At 37.8% G+C, this 20,751-nt stretch overlaps 2 long non-coding RNA genes across 2 annotated transcripts; one reads left to right on the top strand and one right to left on the bottom strand.

Moving 5' to 3' along the window:
• The first annotated feature begins 2,929 nt into the window (after positions 1-2,929).
• On the top strand, positions 2,930-4,543 carry LOC126700546 (uncharacterized). Its single transcript, XR_007647224.1, has 2 exons — positions 2,930-3,274; positions 4,194-4,543. It is a non-coding gene; the product is annotated as an uncharacterized LOC126700546 (long non-coding RNA).
• Positions 4,544-12,884: 8,341 nt separating this feature from the next.
• LOC126700544 (uncharacterized) lies at positions 12,885-15,592 on the bottom strand. Its single transcript, XR_007647220.1, has 2 exons — positions 15,126-15,592; positions 12,885-14,224 (listed from the first exon to the last, which is right to left on the bottom strand). It is a non-coding gene; the product is annotated as an uncharacterized LOC126700544 (long non-coding RNA).
• Positions 15,593-20,751: the final 5,159 nt, after the last annotated feature.

Genomic DNA, 20,751 nt, shown 5'->3' with positions numbered 1-20,751 from the left:
AAAAATAGGATTTCCGGAAAATATTATGGTTTTACGCGAACCAAACACAGCCTTAATTTCAAGTTTTCAGCGTCACTCACACAAGGTTTATCAACCCCTCTAAGTCTGGAGGGCAGTCAATATCTAGTTCTCTAAATAAATCCATGTGTTTAGCTAAGAAGTGATTACCAATAGATTTCTTATTTGTGATCCCTTCTATTATAATTTCTTCCTATATGTAGATAAGATGGACTTAGCTTAGGTCTAATGCACTGAACCGTTGGACCTAATCTTTGCCCACATCAAATATGAAAAGCAAACTAGTGTTTAATCACCCATCACATGGTCACTTTGGATTAGTCTCCAAATCGTGTTACAAAACCTATTTGAGTTAGAATTTTAAGATGATATTTTTGCCCTTAGGTATTGTGAATTATACAAAAGTACACATCTTTGATTGTGTTAATTACGAGAGTAAGATTATAATTTTGGGAAACCCCCCCCCCCCTCCTCCTTCCCAAAAATAAATAAACCTTGGTTCTCATTCAAAAACCCTAGAGCAGGTTGTTACTTAGGCTTTCGTGGAAAATTTTAGAATTCATTCGAGAATTTTGAGTTACTTGTTGATGTAATTAAATTTAGACAATCGAGAATAAGTATTAGGCTAAATTTTATCAGCTAAATGCACAGAGGTTACAAAGTCAATTAAAGAAGAAGAAGCGTGCAAGCCAGTTACTAGACAGTTAGAGCATTTGAGCGGTTAAATAGAGTTTATTTCATAGCTTACTTAGGGTGAGTTTGGTTCAGCTTTTTGAAAAAGTGCATAATAAAAAAATGGAGTTTTGTAAAAGTGCATAATGAAAAAGTGGAGTTTCAAAAAACTGAGTGTTTGGTAAAAGCTGTTAAAAAGTGCATAATGAAAAAGCTGAGTGTTTGGCTAGTACTTCTAAAAGTGGCTTTTTGAGGGATAAATGACAAAAAATGACAATGTATATATAAGAGAATTTATTTCATACTTTTTTTTATGTGAGTTTGTTTCATACTTAAATCAATTACTTCATCATACTTAAATCAATTTTTCTCTTTCTAAAAAAATTATTTTTTTCTTACCAATATTAGCTAATAATAACCTACCACTTAAGATTTATTGTGAAAGTATTGTAAAAATATTGTAATAAAAATTGACAGTAATTTTAATTTTAACAAACTATTAAAATTATTTTTTTCTCTTTCTAAAAAAATTATTTTTTTCTCACCAATATTAGCTAATAATAGCCTACCTTAAAATTTATTGTAAAAATATTGTGAAAATATTATGATACAATTTTTTTCTCCCTTTTTTTTCTCTCCACACACGTGGCTCTACTTCCTTTTTTTTTTCTTTTTTTTTTCTCCTCTTTTTTTCTCATCCACCCACGTAACCACACTCTTTTCTTTTCCTTTTTCCTTCTTTCCTCTACCATCTTCAGTCCAGAACATTCCCAGCTCTCTTTCTTTTCTTTTTCTTTTTTTTTGCCTCTTAGCACTTCGGTCCAGAACACAGCTCTGCTTCTTCTTCTTTTTTTTTTCTTTTTTTTTTCCTCTTAGCACTTCAAATCGGAACACATTAGAACCATCGGAACCAACGCCAGAACTCATCCTTTATTCTTTTTTTTTTTTCACACTCCAGAGAAGAAGATGATGATGATGATGAAGATGAAGATGAAGATGATTGAAACATAAGGATTTTGGGATTTTGGGTTTTTTTTTTTCTATGGATTTTGGGTTGATTTTGAGTTGGGTTTGGGATGGGTTTTCCGGATTTGAGTTGATTTTAAGTTGTTTTTGTGTTGATTTTGAGTTATTTTTGGTTTGGTTTTGTTGATTCTGTGTTCGGAATATCAAAGGTTGAAATGGGTTTTGTTGATTGTGGGGGTAGACCGGTGAAGAAGCAGAGGAAGACGAAGAGGAAGAAGACGAAGAAAAAAGACACAGATGAGAGATGAGGGCGTGAGAGAACTGATGGGTATTTCGGTATTTTTCGGGTTTGCAACGGTAATATACAAAACGCGCATAGCGCGTTTTCATTTATGGACCCCTGAGGGTCCATAATCCCTTCTGCGTTTGTTCTCAGTTTTTTCTCAATGCTCAAAACGCAACTTTTATAAAAAAAAGTTGCGTTTTGAGTTTACCAAACGCAAAAGTTGGTTGAGCTTTTTTCAAAACGCGCTTTTTGGGCTCAAAAAGCCGAAACAAACGGGCACTTATGTAATATATTTATAGCACAAATATATAAGTACTCAATCCCTTCACTTCTGTTTATTAAATAGAGTAAGTATCAATCAGTTTTTTTTTTTTTTTTTTTTTTTTTGAAGCCTTAAAGAAGTTTAAAGCCTGTGATATATATTTAAGAGTTAGGCCCTTTTGGATATACACCACTGTAAATTTTTTAAAAAACCTTCTCCCTTCTCCCTGTCCGTGTGTGTATTAATAATATTTAGTATTCTCAAAAAAAAAAAAAAAAATCACTAATCCATGAAAATTTTCAAAGTTATAAATCCTCATGTTTTATAGATTTATTTGAAAGACTTAGATATATTATTATTAATAACTTTGATTACCTTCAAAAATAAAATAAAACTTTGATTTTTTTGCATAGAAAAAATGTTGTGTTCCTATCAACTTTGATGGGCACTGTTTATTAGGGAAATCATCGTGTAGTCCCACCCAATGAGAAGAAGACAGATTGTTAAAAATTGATGACATCATATTACTTGCCACCTCACCCACCATGTCTGGCTTAATCTAACGTCCCCTTAATTCCGTCAGTTCTGTGAGTGTTTTCAAATTTTCATTTTAAGGTCAAATTCAAAATTTTTAACCAAAAAAAAAGAAAAAATTCAAAATTGAGAAGTAATAAATGGGTGGGTATTGAAATTTTGGCATCTGAAAACTTCTTTTCAAAATTTGTTTTATGCAATATCACAGATTCACAATACTTCTCTCATGGGATAATCAATAATGAGTCATTTTTCCCAACACCAAACAAAATGTATTTCAGCCAAAATTGTCTCCAACTTCCCACTTGCCAGCAACAGCAACCTCAGCACTGCCCCTCTCATCTTCTCCATGTTTCCTCCATCGTAAATCCCTCGCTTCCTCATCCTGGATATAAAATAATACAAATGCTTTGATGGGTAATCCAAATTTTTAGACCCGAGAGTGAGAGGTATGTTGTCCTTCTATCAAAGGATGATAATGCTTGCTTCAAGTTTCAAGCAATGAAAAATCCTGAGTCTTCTTTCCCTTCCTTTTTGTAAGTTGAAATTCCCGTATTTCTTAGCCCTTGAAATTTTCTGCCATAGATGTTCTTGATTATTAATTTTTTTTTTTGGGGTTTCCTTTGATACCCCTGTTGATCTCTTTCATAATTATGGTTAATCTTTGAAGGAATAGTGTATCTTGAATGATTTTTGTTTTGGGTATACAGTGGTTTAAGGCCAATTGATATCACAACCTATGTTCATTCATCCCATCATTGTCCTCTACGCGTTTGAGAAAATGCCCCAATGAAAAGACTTTTATCTTTAAAGAATTTGGGTATAGACTTCATGAAACTTGTTTATTTCCATGAGAAAAGCTTAGTTCAATCATCAAGTCTCATTCTTGGTCATGTTATCATGTGAACTCTTGAGTGCTATTATTTAGCCATAAACATTTAATTTTGGTTTGCAAGTACTTTTAGTTGCTAGATCTGAGGTGCAATGCTTCATTCTAGATCAAGATTAGTGCTCTGACCATGCGATAAGTTTTATTCTTTGTTTATGAGTGCTGTGATAATTTTGGCCACTATGTTGTGCGAAGTGAATCTAACTAGAAATTTTGCATACATTTGGTTCTTCTCTTGTATCTTGGGATATCTCATTTAGTTATTTGATCAAACGCATGCTATTATTGGATTTCTGATTGAAATCTTCCAAGTGCTTTTTGTTTCTCCATTTCTAAAATTTCTGAACTATTATAGATTTCTCACATTTGGATATTGATATTTGGTAATTGATTCATAAATCTCTCTTTGGGTTTGAAGTTCAATTTATCCTTACCATGAACAAAATCTTATTCTCACAACCAAAGGTAATATTTGATAGTATAAAGGCTTGTCAATCTGATTGACAGTAATAATAATTGATATTGTATTAGCAAACTTGTGCGTGATCTAATGTACTTTTTCCAAGGATGAAGATAAGGATGAGCAACAGGCCAAGGATGAGGAATAGTGAGTTGAACATGAAAGAGCTGTAATTATCAGCTTTGGATGAGATGGACAAGTGATGAAGTTTGAGATTGAAGGCTGGTTGGTCTCCTTAGCCAGAAGGATTAGTTAGTTAGAGAGAAATTATTAATAGTTTGTTTCCTAAACTTTCTGAAGTGTAGAGGATAAGATTGGGTTGTTTGCTAGTTGTTATCAAGTTTATGTTATGAGTTAGGTGCTTATCATAAGTTGGATTGCCCATATGTCGTGTCCTATATGCTATTTAAAGGGAAACAAATTAATAAAGATGGTACCAGAAAATTAACACTCAAATTCATTTTCGCTCACAATTTCAAGATGCTAGTTCATAACACTCAAATTGTAGCAACTGTCTTTGGAATTGCAACTTCTTATTCCCAAGTTGATTTAGAGTGTGTTTCAAATTTTTTTTTTTTTTTCCAGCCATAACTTTTTGACTTTTTTTATGTGAACAGTGCTTTAGTATACTGTTCATAGGTCCCACAAATTACATTTTTCAACAACCTTTTCATTAAAAATGGATCCCACGGTACTATTCACATATTTAAAAATTATTTTGTTACAGTATTTTTCAATTTTCAGTTTTCAACTGTGTATCCAAATGGATCCTTTGTATTCTCAGCACTAGTCATTTCTAGCACTAGTCATTTCTAGCACTATTAGCCACCCATCCAAAGCTTACTATATGTCTTGAGCAAAAAGATTTAAAAGTTGTTCCATAGTAACCATAGAATTAGGCCTATTAAACATACCTTCTACTTGAAATTAAACTGTGTAAGAAGCAAAACAAAATTCCTAACACTTCTGTTTTAAAGGAACATGAGTTCAAAGAGGCATGAAACTTAACTCCTTCATTTCCAAACCAAAAAAAAGTTCAAAATTGCATCTAGAAAAAAAAGAAAAGGGGAACAATAAAAAGAGAAAACAATGGAGAAGTGTTCACCCATTCAGTAGATAACTAAAACTCTATGAAGCATTTTAACAAACACGTTCAGTGCCTAAGATGTTTAAACCCACAGATCGGTAAAAGAACTAAACAGTCAAAGATATTTACAGTTCCATCCAGGCCAAAAAAAAAAAAGACAATTTCTTAAACAGAAAGGAGAAAGCAAAACGAAACAAATCGGGGCAAAGAAGGTTTGGTTTGACCATTAAAGCATCAGTACTCAGAAACAAGTGAAAGACTAAATAAATAAATAACTAGTCCCTAAAATTCCTGGCGATGGCTGCCGAGATGAAGAGGGAGCTTGAGAGGCAGCTGTAGTAGGAAGAGAGGGATAGGGCGATTTGCGGCTAAACATTTTGGGCGAGGATGAGCGGAAACTGAAGGAGAGGTCATCGTCGGAGTTGGTGGGGTTGGGTGTTCTGGTGGACGAGCAAAGTACTTATCCAGGAAATATACTTGCCAATTGCCAAATTTAAAGGTAAAACTGGAAAAAAACATAAAATGAAAGAGTTTTTATATTCCCAAAAGTTTTAATGACCCGTCTACTCTATTCAAATCTAAAATTTAGAAAAAAAAATTGAATTGGCTTTTACTGGTTAACGGACATTAGAAGAGTTAGATTTATTGGGTTGACATGGCAGGTAAGATGATGTCATAACTTTTTTAATTATCTATCTTTTTCTCATTGATTGGGATTACACAATAATTTCTCTGTATATTATAATTTCTTTCATAGGTGTTTGGTCACTTTGGAATAGTACCAAAGCGTGTTGCAGACTGTCAAATTTTAAATTAAATTTATTTTTGATAAAATGCTAGAAATTCAAATTAGACTGCATATGAACAACATATTTTGGTTGTAGTGGATCGTGAATTATACAAAGTTTTACACATCTGTAATAAATTGAGTTAATTATGTGATTATGAATATAATTTTGGGAAGGTTCAACTCATAATACAATTGCTGAAGTTAAAACCTAAAAAAAATTAAAAGAAGAAGCTAACTTTGGTCCTTCGAGGTACGTATCGCATAGTTCACATACACTAGAGCAAGTTTGGTTATGAAAAGTAATTGTTGCAAGTTTGGTTATCCTAGAAGAAATGATCATTCTTAACCCACCCTCGACCTCACCCTAAAAATAATTGTTGAGATTTTAATGTATGAAAAAATTACAGTAAATCCACCTGTAATTAGGCATATTTTTTCTGGGCTAGAGAAATTTGGTATAGGCGCTATCATCAGGAATGATAAAGGTGAGGTCATGGTTGGCATGTCTGCTATTGGGCTGAAGGTGGATACAAGTGAAGAGGCAGAGCTTCTTGCGTGTAGGCGATCAATAGAGTTTGCTGTGGAAGCTGGTTTTACTTGCCTAGTGATAGAGGGAGATAATTCCAATGTTATGCAAGCAATTTCTTCTGATGCGGCTAACTACTCCTTCCTTGGCAATGTGGTGGATGATATTCGCCATTTGATGGGGATTACAGTGGGCTTCAACTAGTAAGATTAGGAGGGGAGGCAATAACGTAGCACATGTTTTAGCTCAACATGCTAGGCACTTACATTTTGATTTATTTTGGTTGGTGGATTCTCCCCTACTAGCTTTGGAAGCCTTGTATCAGGATTTGATTTTATTATGATTGAATGAATTATGTTCCTTTCTAAAAAAAAAAAAAAAAAAAAAAAAAAAAAAAAACTTTATTACTTTCTCTACTTGAGGTAGGCCTCCGTAATTCACATATTCCATATACTAGTAATTTCTAATTTACTGGTGTTAATTATAACTTATAAGATTACACGTGGTTTATGCAAATTATAATTATTAATGCTCCTATTGATCAGAAATCACCCTGTCATTAGTCTCGATATTTTAATCTCAATATTAGAGTGGTTTCCATTTTGTTTTCAAGAACACAGTTTAGTCTTGATCATAAGACTAATTTTGGCATTCACGTCAAGACCAATTTGATATAATTTTTTATAGTGCAAACAGGAGAATTTTTATCAAATGTGACAGCTAATATGAGAAATTGAGAGTTCGTCATTGTATATGTAATGTATATTACACTATAAAATGAGCAAAGGTAAAGAGCCTTTCAAAGTGTAATCCAAGGGTTGGATCATGGATGGGTCACACTCGTTGACGAGGTCGGCCTTTAGTTTGAAGGTGATGGAAGAGCCGAAGAGATTTATGAGATATTGAGAGCAACTTCGGCTTATAGCTAGTGATTCGGCTGGCTATTGCTGATTGAATGCGGGTGATGGGACTGACAAACTCAACTCCCTTGGATGATCCCATCAAATGTACTCGTCCACCTTGACACGACATGAACGAACACAGGAGAGCCATTAATAAGAGACTTCAATGCCTTGGACAGTTACAAAACAGTTGGCAGATTGTTGGAGCCTCATCAAAACCCATATTCATGAGCCCTGAGGTGTTACAAAAAGGGCACTAAAGCCACAATTAAGGCCCCCAACGGCTAGGAACCATGAAGTTGTATATATACACACTGATCAAAGACAAACCAGGTACATAGACTCACCCAAAAGTATTCATAGATACTCTGATATTCAGTACTCTCTTATTATTCTCTAAAAACTTCTATATACTGACTTTCGCATCAGAGGCGTGGTGGCAGGCACCACACCGATGACCATCTTAAGGGAGCCATTGTCCCACATTTGTAGACATAGTGACGAAGATTTGGCTTCATTTGGACGAACCTACGAGACTGATGATTTAGACATCATCAGTTTGGCGCCATTTGTGGGGACGAAATTTTCGCACTTAGGTTCGAAAGCGTAGTTCTAGTCACTTCCTAGATTCAAATGGAGTCCAACCAAGATTCTATAGCACTAGCCCTACAAATCCAGGCACTTACAGCTAGCATAGAAGAACTTACCAGACAGAACTAGGAGATGAGGCTACGGCTCCAATAGGAGGAGAACTGGTCCAGGATCAATCAAGAAGACGAGGGAGATAACCAAAGAAGGAGTGACCGTTAAGGACCAGTCACTCTAGATGGACCGAGCTTAGATCTTCTTTAGGAGATGAAAAAGGAGATGGACGAGCTAAGGAGCGCCATTAAAGGGAAAACAGATTGAAACTTGGATAGAATGGTTAGAATGACGGATTCACCTTTCACGGCGGTAGTTCTGGAATGCCCAGTGCTGTGAAAGTTTCGCCTGCCTCAGCTTGAACCATTTGACGGACTCAAGGACCCCTTGGACCACCTCAACACCTTTAACACAACATTAGGCCTCCAACAGCCCATGGACGAAATACTATGCCGCTCTTTACCCACCACTCTTGAGGGAGTTGGGAGGGAATGGTTTATGAAATTACCAACATCACCCATCGACAGCTTTGAGTAGTTGAGCAGTTCTTTTCTACGACACTTTGTCGGAGGACAGTGTCCAAGGAGGCCCGCGGACCACTTACTCACCATCAGACAAGGAGAAGGAAACTTTGAGGTCGTACGTGAAGTGTTTCACAAGGGAAACTTTAGAGGTTGACGAAGTTGATGACAAGGTGTAACTAACAACCTTTAAAGTCGGGTTGAAATCTAGAGAGTTCATGGTCTCACTAGTAAAGAATTCTCCAAAGACGATGGTAGAGATGCTCTTAAAGGCACAGAAGTACATGAACGCTGAGAACGCTTTAGCTGCAATAAAGGATGTAGAAAAGACCAATGAGAAAGGAAGGAAAGAGGACGACTGGAGAGGATGAAAAATGGAGTGCCCAGATCATTATACCAATGACCAGGGTAAAAGGAAAGACAAAAAAAAACTCCTCGGACATTAAAATTTACTCTTTTAATTATGCCTGTTGACAAAATTTTGGTGTAGATTAAAGATGAGCACTACCTCAAATGGCCAAGGCCATTACATTCGACACCTAATGTGCGTGACAAGAAGAAGTATTGCCGTTTCTACAAGGATCACAGCCACTACACAGAGGATTGCAAGGATCTAAAGGAGTAGATAGAAGAGCTCATACGAAGAGGGAAATTGCAAAGGTTTGTGAAGAAGGGGGAACCTGGTAGGTCCAGAGACGATAGCAAAGACAAGTGTGAAGCCTCACCAAGGGACGAGGACCACACCTCCCAACGTCCACCAAGCGCGATCAGGGAGATAAAGTCGATCACAGGTGGGCCATCCATTGGAGGGTTGTTTAGATCCCTCAAGAAATCATACCAGATGTAGGTGAACAGCGTCCATAGAATACCCCCTTGAAGTAGAGACGAACGGACAGGGACATGCTTTTCTCTGAATCAGATGCTAGAGGAGTTTACTTCATGATGACCCTTTGGTCATAATGCTCACGATAGAAGGATTTAACATCAAGAGAATCCTCATGGATAATGGTAGCTCCGTGGACATCATCTACCACTTCGCTTTTCAACAATTGAAGCTAGACCCAAGAAGGCTACACCCCTTTGAGTCTCCTCTCCTTAGTGGGGACAGGTGTATCCTAAAGGCATAGTGACGTTAACAGTCACAGTAAGGTCTTACCCACGACAACTGACCCGTCAGTTAGATTTCCTAATTGTAGATTGTCCCTCCTCATACAATGTGATCATTGGGAGGCCTACACTCAATCGCTGGAAGGCAGCCACGTCTACCTACTACTTAAAGGTGAAATTCCTAATAGAAAACGGGGTAGGTGAAGTAAAAGGAGACCAAGTACTAGCTAGGGAATGTTACCAAGCAGTATTAGCAGCCAAGGAAAGCCATATGTGGATGATTAAGGAGAAAGAAGAGGAGAAGGTGGAAGCCTTAGAAACTATGGAGCTTGTAGACAGAGAGTCAATAAAGACCATCAGGGTAGGGACGACTATGAGTACAGACATGAAGAATAAGCTCGTCTTGTTCCTTAAAGAAAACTTAGATGTCTTTACATGGAGTCATGAGGACATGCCAGGCATATCCCTAAAAGTCATTCAACATAAACTAAACATGGACTCCGAGAAGAAGCCTGTCTAGCAGAGTCGACGAGTTTTCACTCCAGAACAGAATCAAGCAATTACAACGAGGCCAACAAGCTATTATCAATAGGTTTCATTTGAGAAGTCTATTACCCAGATTGACTTGCCAATGTCGTCCTAATGAAAAAGTCGAACGGAAAGTGGAGGATGTGCATGGACTTCACGGACCTAAACAAAGCCTGCCTAAAGGACAGCTTTCCCCTACCAAGGATAGATTAGTTGGTGGATTCCACAGCAGGGCATAAACTACTGATGTTCATGGATGCATTCTAGGGGTACAATCAGATCAAGATGGCTGAGGAAGACTAAGAGAAAACTGCTTTCCTCATGAGCCAAAGGCTCTATTGCTATAAGGTAATGCCTTTTGGGCTGAAAAATACAGGAGCAACCTACTAGGGGTTAGAGAATAAAATGTTCAGCAAGTAGATTGGAAGGAGCATGGAAGTATACGTGGATGACATGCTTGTCAAGAGCAAGGAAGAGCTCGTTCATTTGGATGATCTCAGAGAGACGTTCGACACACTCAGGCAGTACCAGATGAAGTTGGACTCCAGTAAGTGTGCTTTGTGAGTAGCCTCGGGAAAGTTTTTGGGATTCATGGTGTCCCAAAGAGGGATAGAAGCAAACTCAGAGAAGGTGAGAGCCATACTTGACATGAAGTCACCTAAGACCGTCAAGGAAGTCCAGAAGCTAACAGGAAGGATAGTGGCACTTAACAGGTTCGTCTCTAAAGCGACGGACAAATGCTTACCCTTCTTCAAGACATTGAAGTAAGCTTTCACTTGGACTGATGAATGTGAGGTAGCTTTTCAAGAACTTAAGCACTACTTGAGCCATCCACCTCTCTTGAGTCCATCCAAGGAAGGGGAAAATTTGTATTTATATCTGGCAGTATCAGCCATGGCTGTAAGCGCAGCCTTGATTAGAGAAGAGGACAAGAAACAACTCCCAGTTTACTACGTCAGTCAAGCTTTACAAGGGGCAGAAGCCAAGTACCCAAGAATCGAGAAGATCGCATTCGCATTAATAGTAGCGTTGCGCAAATTGCGACCTTATTTTCAAGTTAACCCCATCTTGGTGATGATGGACCAACCCATCAAGAAGTCTATGAACAAGCCTGAGGTAGCAAGGAGAATGGTCCAGTGGGCGATCGAGCTTAGCTAGTTCAACATTGAGTACCACCCTAGGATAGCTATTAAAGCGTAGGCGTTAGCAGACTTCATCGCCAAGCTCACCATCCCGGACGAGGACAACGCACTCAACGAAACGGAAAGATGGACGGTACAAACTGATGATTCGTCAGCCCAAAAAAGGGGAGTAGGGGTCGTCATCATCACCCCAGAAGGAGAAATGCTTAAATACGAAGTTCAGCTAAAGTTCCCGGCCACCAATAATTAAGCTGAGTATGAAGGAATACTGATGGGGCTAAGGGTTGCAAAAGCATTAGGAGCCAAAAACTTACTCCTCTAGAGTGACTCTAAACTGGTAGTAGGGAAAATAAAAGAGGAATATGAAGCAAAGGAGAAAAGAATGCAAAAATATCTCAGGCTGACGAAGTACTTAATACAGGAGTTTGATAGGGTGGAGTTCGTGCAGATTCCTAGAAGCCAGAACATGATAGCAGATGAGATCACGAAGCAAGCATCATTAGAAGAAAGGTCAACAAGCATGGGCATAGAGATGGAAGTTCAGAAACATCCCAGCATTGAAGAAGTCTCTACATTCGCCATCCAGAGCACAAGTAGCTGGATGACCTCGATCCTATCCTTCCTCCAAGACGGACACTATCATGCCCCAAACCCGATACCTGGATTTGTGACCATGACCGGCATGCTAATATCAACTGATGATTCGTTAGCCCAAAAAAGGGGAGGAGTAGGGGTCGTCATCATCACCCCAGAAGGAGAAATGCTTAAATACGAAGTTCAACTAAAGTTCCCGGCCACCAATAATTAAGCTGAGTATGAAGGAATACTGATGGGGCTAAAGGTTGCAAAAGCATTAGGAGCCAAAAACTTACTCCTCTAGAGTGACTCTAAACTGGTAGTAGGGAAAATAAAAGAGGAATATGAAGCAAAGGAGGAAAGAATGCAAAAATATCTCAGGCTGACGAAGTACTTAATACAGGAGTTTGATAGGGTGGAGTTCGTGCAGATTCCTAGAAGCCAGAACATGATAGCAGATGAGATCACGAAGCAAGCATCATTAGAAGAAAGGTCAACAAGCATGGGCATAGAGATGGAAGTTTAGAAACATCCCAGCATTGAAGAAGTCTCTACATTCGCCATCCAGAGCACAAGTAGCTGGATGACCTCGATCCTATCCTTCCTCCAAGACGGACACTATCACGCCCCAAACCCGATACCTGGATTTGTGACCATGACCGGCATGCTAATATCAAGCCTAAACCTGATATTAACAAGAACCAACTTAACTTTTACAAAGCTTTTACCAAAAGCTTTCTTCTTTCTTTTCAATCCTTGTTTCTTTACTTAAATTATATAACCTTTCACTTGACATTCAGAGCATCTACATTGTACTCCAAAGAATAACATAATCCACCAATCATTTAAGTTCCACACTTTCACATAATACATCTCTTAATACTTATAGGTATACATTTTCATTAGATCCTAAAATAAACAATGCTACAGATCTAAACATCATATTGCTAATTTAGGATCTATACATATAAAACTAAACCAGCTCCTTCCAAACTCGACTAAGGCTCCCTCTACTCCAAAATAAAACCTGCTAACTGAAAGAGTAGAAGGGGTGAGCTACACAGCTCAGTAAAGGTAAGATATATGAGAATTCAATAAGGATACATGTAAATCAAATCATTTCATTCTATGAATATTTGAATAGGAGAACATCTTTTCATGCATAGTATTTAATACTATTCATAATGATAACTTATACGCTCTTCATAGAAAACAATTGTTCTCCTTTTTCTTATTAGGTTAACATTACCAAACCTTTCAGATTAAACTTCTTTCATTTCCTACAAAGTCGCCATATATATATATATATATATTCTCATTACAAAATAATTATTTTAACTTAAATCAGATAATCGGCAACTTTGTATTAAACTAGAAATATCTTGACTAATAAGAGAACTTTTCTTTATAAATTTCTTCTCATAGAATACTATAACTTTCATGGTCATAAAACTTAATGTTTCATAAAAACAAATATCTGATAACTTCCAAACATAAACTTGTACTTTTATCAGAAACTTTATCTTTATAGCACAACAGAACTTCAGAAACTTTTATCTTTAATGAACAGCTTTCTTTTCATCAGAAACTTCTTATTTTCATGAGAGTTTTTAACTTTTCACAATGCATTTAACAAAATCATTCTCTCATGATTAATAACATAATATAGCTGTTCATAAATAACTTATTGGTTAGCCCATATTTGATAAGTCTGTACTTATTTGAAAGGCTTTTAGCACCACGGTGCTAGGCATCCAGCATTCCCCACAATGCCAGGTATTCCTGGGATTACATCATAATACATATCTTCCAACCATGGGGGTAGGTTGGCTTCCCCCACAAGTTGGCTGTAACCAACAAGGGGCGGGTACAGCAGAGCCAGTCCCACTTAATGGCCAATCATATAACGTTTTCCATGGAAAGCTAGTAATTAACCCCTACGAGCAGAGTTCAGATCACCAGAGGACATAACCCGAAAACATTTTATACTTTACATCATACTGAAATTTCTTGTTTTGCATGACATTTCATGATAATAACATTTCCATTCTTTTCTTTAAACATCATGTTCGTGAAATCAGTAATAGCATTAATATGCTTAAATCATATACTTAAGTTTTTCGAAAGCTCACGAACATATCTTTGTCAGAATAATGATTACATGCCATATCTCTAATCAAAAACATTTTAATGCATAATATACTTTAAAATAACCTCATGACTTACCAAATGCCCATATAACTTATCCCTTACCTGAAAGCAGAGGAACCGAGAGCCTAAAGTCGAAGGAACTTAAACCTGGGAAACTGGTAACACCTAAACCAAATATCAAAGCTTATTACTATCCATAATTCCTTATCATAAACTTCACATTCATCTCAAAGCCTATCTCTTAGAATCAAGGAAGTCCTAATCCCACCTCAAAGAGGTTCCCATAAACACAAAATGCATTCATCAGACAACATGATGTACTAAATCATAGAGAAACCAATTCATAAAATTTATATATGATTCTAACATACCAAAGGATGAGCATATTTAATTATAGCTCAAAAAATTCACCCTAACTTTAGAATTAAATCCTCAAAGTTAGGCATGTCCCATACTGTTCACTGTTCTATTCCAGCAGCATATGCCCCATTTGTAAAATACAAACGAGCTGTCCAAACACATCCACTTGTCATGAAATTTTATATAGCTAATCCCCTGTATGTTCATTATAAACCATAAAAATTACAGAGTCAAAGCATAAACCCATAATTTACTAAAAATCACACAAGACAGCATACTCAAATCTGTCCTGACAGAATTTCATGTAATTTATAAATTAAACCATTATTTTTATATTAATCCAAATTCTGTGAGACCAATTCAATAACAACCAAAAGTGTCTTAGGTTTCATAGGAATTATCCCTAGCATCCAAATTCACTATATACAATTTAATACATAATTTAACATGTATGAACACAGAATCTGTCACAGTGACAGCTTCAGTACATATTCTTATAAAATCATCAACAAATAGCAATAGGCCTTAATTTCATTTGGGTATTTTTATACCTATAATTAACATACTAAAATATGTTATTAAACATTAAATAAACCATAATATCATCAAACCTTCAAATCACTAAAACAGAATCATAATTCAGCCTATAAAATCAGGATAGAGGTTAAAGAGGTAGAAATAAACAAATGAAGTTTTGATTACTTACCCCCAACAATTTGAAGCTGAAATTTTAGTATTAACTCTTTAATTTCTTCTTTAGAGAGAGATATTTTGCTTTGGTGAGAGAGGGAGGGCTGCCATGTAAGAAGGCGGGAAGAAAGAAACAAAGAACAAGGAAAAGAGTAGGGAAAGAGGGGCTGGAATTTCTGTCTGGTGCAGCCAAGAAAATAAGGCAAGAGAGAAGACTTTTGGGGCAGCAAAATCAGATAAAGAGAGTGAACTTGGGTGGAATACGTGTGATGCTAAGGAAAAATCTCACCACCCACTTTTTCAACCTTTCTTTTTCTTTGCATTCACACTTACACTTTCCTACAAAGAATAATATCACTTTGCATGTACATATATATATATATATATATATATATATATATCCTTACCTTTATAAAGTTATATCCATTACATTAAAAGAGGATATATGTTCTAATTACTTTGAGAGAGCATAAAAGAAGAATTAGGATGGAGTCTTGTCTTTCTTTCAAAGTGTGGACTCAAAGAAGAGATAATATGAAGACTTATCTTCCTTTTGATATATGATCCGTGGATTTGAGGGAGGGAGAGTGAGAGCTTTTTTGAGTCTTCTCTTTTCTTTGAGAAGGTCAAGAAGAGATGAGGTGGAGTTTGTTCATTACATGGTACTTGGGCATGATGTGTTGGATTTCCATTGGTTGCATGTGTAAGTGAAATTACAACCATAATATCTCATGCATCATACATAGTTAAAACACCACAACTATATATATATATATATATATATATCTATATATCTCATAACTTAACCACTTAATATAGTTTTGTACATGTTAAGTATATATTTATAATACAAATAATCATTTCAATTATTTATAATCTTTAAGATTCTTATTCAATGACATTATAAAATAATATGTTTATTAAATACTCTTATATTAAATTTTTGTAAGTGGCTTAAAATATTAGTAATACTTAACCACTTAAACACATAGTTTAATTATAAAAATTGGGTCGGGGTGTTACAGACACCTTCCGCAGGACATCAATGAGGCTAGGAGGGACAGAAAGAGAGTAGCTAGGTTCACGATCCTGAACAGCTCCCTGTACAAAAGAGGCTTCTCCATGCCCTACTTGAAGTGCATCGATGAAGAGGATGCAAGTATATTCTGGAAGAGATCCGTGAAGGGGTTTGTAGAGATCATGCAGACCCTAGATCCCTGGTAAGCAAAGTTATCAGAACAGGTTACTTTTGACCTACTTTGTAGGTGGATGCAAGGGAGCTAGTGAAGAAATGCAACAAATGCCAGAGGTTCAGGAACGTCCAGCGCCTTCCAGCTGAGAGACTGATGACAATAGCTTCCCCATGGCCATTTGCACAATGGGGAATTGATATCATCAGCCCATTGCCCCGAGGTAAAAGGCAAGTAAAGTTTCTACTAGTCGCTATTGACTACTTCACAAAATAGGTCGAAGTAGAGGCACTATCAACCATTACCGAAGCAAAAGTTTAGAGCTTCATATGGAAGAACATAATATGCAGATTCGAGATTCCACGAACAATCATATCAGATAATGGGCGGCAGTTCAATAGTCAAGGCTTCAAAGATTTTTGTTCAAATCTAGGGATCAAGAACCAGTACTCGTCCTTAGGACACCCACAAACGAACGGACAGACGAAGGTGACAAATTGAACACTACTCAAGATCATTAAAGCCAAGTTGGACGATGCTAAGGGAGCATGGCCGGAGGAATTATCCAATGTCTTGTGGGCTTACAGGACTATAGTAAGAACCCCGACAAGAGAAACCCCCTTTAGACTCACTTATGGCACCGAGGCAGTAATCCCGATCAAAGTAGGAGTCACCAGCTTCAGAAGGGAGATGTTCCACGAGGAAAGCAATGACAAAAGACTGAGGGTCAACCTGGATTGTTTGGACGAGGTCAGAGACGGAGCTTCTCATAAAATGATGAAGTATCAGACGGAGCTTCTCATAGAATGATGACTTGACATAGGTGACCTTGTCCCTTGCAAAATCACCCTAGTAACCAAAGACCTTGCCCAAGGAAAACTTTTCCCAACCTAGGAAGGACCCTACCGGGTCGTCCACTACTTTAAACAAGACAGTTATCACCTCGAGACCTTAGACGGGTAGAGGCTGCCATGACCATGGAACATTGAGCATTTGAAGAAGTACCACTAATAAATGTAACAGACAATTGTATTCATGTCTAAAAGCAATAAAAGAACTATTCAGCTAATGCAAGCCAACCTAATGACCTAAAAGCCAAAAATTGGCTAAGTAACAAAATTCCGCTTAGATGGATGTAAGTTATTGATGAAGCCAATGAGACAAGATCCTTTCAATGGGTGTAAGTCACAAAAATTGGCCCAGTAACAAGATTCCGCTTTGACGGATGTAAGTTACTGACAAAACCAATATGACAAGATCCCTTCAATGGGCGTAAGTCATAAAAATTGGCAAAGTAACAAGATTCCGCTTAGACGAATGTAAGTTACTGACGAGGCCAACATGACAAGATCCCTTCAATGGGTGTAAGTCACAAAAATTGGCCAAGTAACAAGATTCCACTTTGATGGATGTATGTTACTGACAAAACTAAAATGACGAGATCTTATAAATGGGTGAAAGTCAATCAAAAGTTTGTCTAAGTAACAAGATTCCGCTTTGACAGATGTAAGTTATTGATGATTCTAAAATGGCAAAACCCCTCAAATGGGTGTAGAGCAGCCAAAGATTGGATTGGCTAAATTGGCCAGGTGATAGTACACTCGGACGGACTTAAGATACTAACAAAAGGTACAAGTCATTTACAGTTCAAGCTATGGGCAAACAAGCAACCAAGTAAATAGACATGGATAAAAAGCACATCAAGCACAATAAAGCAGGTAAAACATAAAATAGTCAATATAATTAAAAGCCCAAGAAATCCTGGGCAACCAACATTGTTCCAGCATATGAAAGTAAAGACCTAAGAGTACTGGGCAAGAAATATTGGGCATCCACAAGAAAAATAAAAGTGTAAAAATATATGTATATAAATAAACAAGTGTATGTAGGTCTAGCTTGTAGCCTTTCGTCCATCAGCATCAGCATTTGGGGTATCATCTTGAAGAGTAGCAACTGTTTCTGGGACAGCTTAAGATGATTGGGCAACCTCGTTTGCAACCATTTCTTTATCTACAACCTCGAGGTCTAGTTCCTCTAGGTCTACACTAGTAAGGTGCTTGACAAGAAAATGGCACAAGAGCTCGAAACCTTTATAGTACCAGCTGAAGATCACGGTGTTGTACTTTTTAGTCTGTTGGAAGGCCTCGACGGACTTAGCTGCCACCGTCTTCACCCACTCCTTCACAGCCTAGAGCTACTTGTCCTTCTCAAGGGTTAGTTGCTTCTCCACTCTTAAGTCATCTAACAGAACCTTGGCCTTTTCCTTTGCAATATTAGCTTCGTCCATAGCAACAATTAGGTCCTTCTTCAGCTTTGAAATCTCCGCCTCCAGACCTTTGGCCTTGGCCTTTGTAGAAGAAATCCTAGCCTTTTGGCTCAGATATTCCGAGGTGATATGGATAGTTTCCCCCAGAACCTGAAGGAGAAGGTCAGGCGTAAAAAAAAAAAAAAAAAAAAAAAAAAAAAAAGGACAAGCTGGGCGAACTTATTACCTGGACGAGCTTGTGGACGTGTCGACCCACCATCTCGTCAAGTGGCACCTCGGAAAAAGATTTAATATCATCAGCAAAAAAGACATCATGTGCCCTCGTCCATGCAAGGTTGGCATCATCCCAAATGTTGGACAATCGCGAGAAGGCCTTCTATTTCCCCTTGTCTGCCTGGGGCTTTTTCTTCAACGGTGTGATCTCCTCCACCAAAGTAGCCGGAGAAGCCGTCCTTGTTGGTGTAAGAATGTTGGCTATAGGGATAGCAGGGAGCCCCTGATCCATAACATGAACCCCCCTCTTCCCGAGAGTAGAGAGAGGCTCGTTCTTCTTCCCCCTCATCCTTGTGTACATTTCCTGATTAAATTTTGTTGCCATCTTTGCAAAAGAAAAGAAGGAAAACACTTAGAAAAAAAAAAGGAGAGATAACGAGATGAAATGACACTTACTCTTCTCTTCAATAGCTATTGCTCGAAGAACGAAGGCGGAGGGTTCTGGACCTAGATAATGACGGGTAAGAGTCCTCGGTTCCACAACATCGTCAAAATTGTCTATAGTCTTTGTGTGCTTTACTGCAGCCTCCACACGGCCCTTGTATCTACTTTTAAGCCTTGGGTGCTTTGTAACTACACACAATGGATAGGAAAATTAGTGACGATAAAAGATAATAGTGACGAACATATAGGTACAAAAGGATGTGTAAAGAAATGACACTCCTAAACTCGAGACTCTCCACCGACGGAGCAATCTAGGGACGTTGCCCCAAACCTCGTCTGGAAGGGTCTCCCAATCATCCTCAAACATGAAGAAGAACCGAGACTTCCAGTATCTGAAGGATGAAGGCAGGTTAGTGACGATCCTAGCCTTCCTGTCTTAGGGCACAAACTCATAGTACCCATATTCTTTGGACTCCTTCAGATGGTACAGATAAGCAAACTTGTCCACCCTAATCATATCTCCCTCCATGGACTCTAACCAGATCTCCATACAACTAATTACGATCCTCCACGAATAAGGCATAAGTTGCCCAGGAGCAATATTGAAGTGATTTAGAAGCTCTATCACGAAGGGATGGACGGGGAACCTTAGCTCGCTTAGAAAGGTGGCTTCATAAAAGCAGACCTCTCCTGGAGAAAAGTGGCAAGCTCGTTCCTCTTGGCGAGGAAGATGGATCCAAACCCTCTCTGGAAATTGAAATCGATCCCTAAAACAAGAAAGGGTCTTAGCATCCAAACCACACTCCTTGTCTAAAGTGGAGAAAGCCCTAGCTACCCTTGGTGTAAAGACAACGATATCCTCCCTCACAAGGTTGTCACTAGATGACAACCCCGTCTCCAATTCACTAGACCTAACCTCCGACATGGCCCTTTTGTCACCCACTAGATTCTCAAACCAACTAATGGATTGACAAAACAAAGGGAACAAATCAGCTATTACTAAGCCTAAGCTTTTGTCCCCACCTATAAAGTCCTCAACTACAGGGCATAAATTACAAGAAATTCCCAAAGTAGTACCTAAACGTGCAAAAAGGAAAGAAACAGGGGGATAAAGCGCCCTGACCTTAGAGCTACTAAGCATGGAACTCAAAAAAGAGAAGAAGGGCAAAATCCTAGAAATACCAGAAGCATAGAAAAGGAAAAGGAAAAAAGAGAAAAATTAGAAATCTCTACAAAGTTATCTACTTTATGAAAAACCAGTCAAGGGAGGAAGAGGTCGTACCTCAAAAGCGCAACCCGAAAAGAGCGAAGCATAGAAAGCAAAACGCAGAAACTCGCAACAAAAATAGTAGCTCAGAAGTGCAGAATAGCAATAGGAGCAAAAAGAAAATGAGAAGTGAGAAAGAAAGAGGAGAAAGGAAGTTTAAAAATCTAAGCACAGAAAACTGGGGAAAAAAAAAAAAAAACCTTTCGCCCTTTGGTGATTGTCAATACACGTAATGACGACCATAGAGCCTAGGGGGCAGCTG

The sequence above is a fragment of the Quercus robur genome, chromosome 9 (genome assembly GCF_932294415.1).
Source record: "Quercus robur chromosome 9, dhQueRobu3.1, whole genome shotgun sequence".
Taxonomy (NCBI): domain Eukaryota; kingdom Viridiplantae; phylum Streptophyta; class Magnoliopsida; order Fagales; family Fagaceae; genus Quercus; species Quercus robur.
This window is presented reverse-complemented; position numbering and strand designations above follow the sequence as displayed.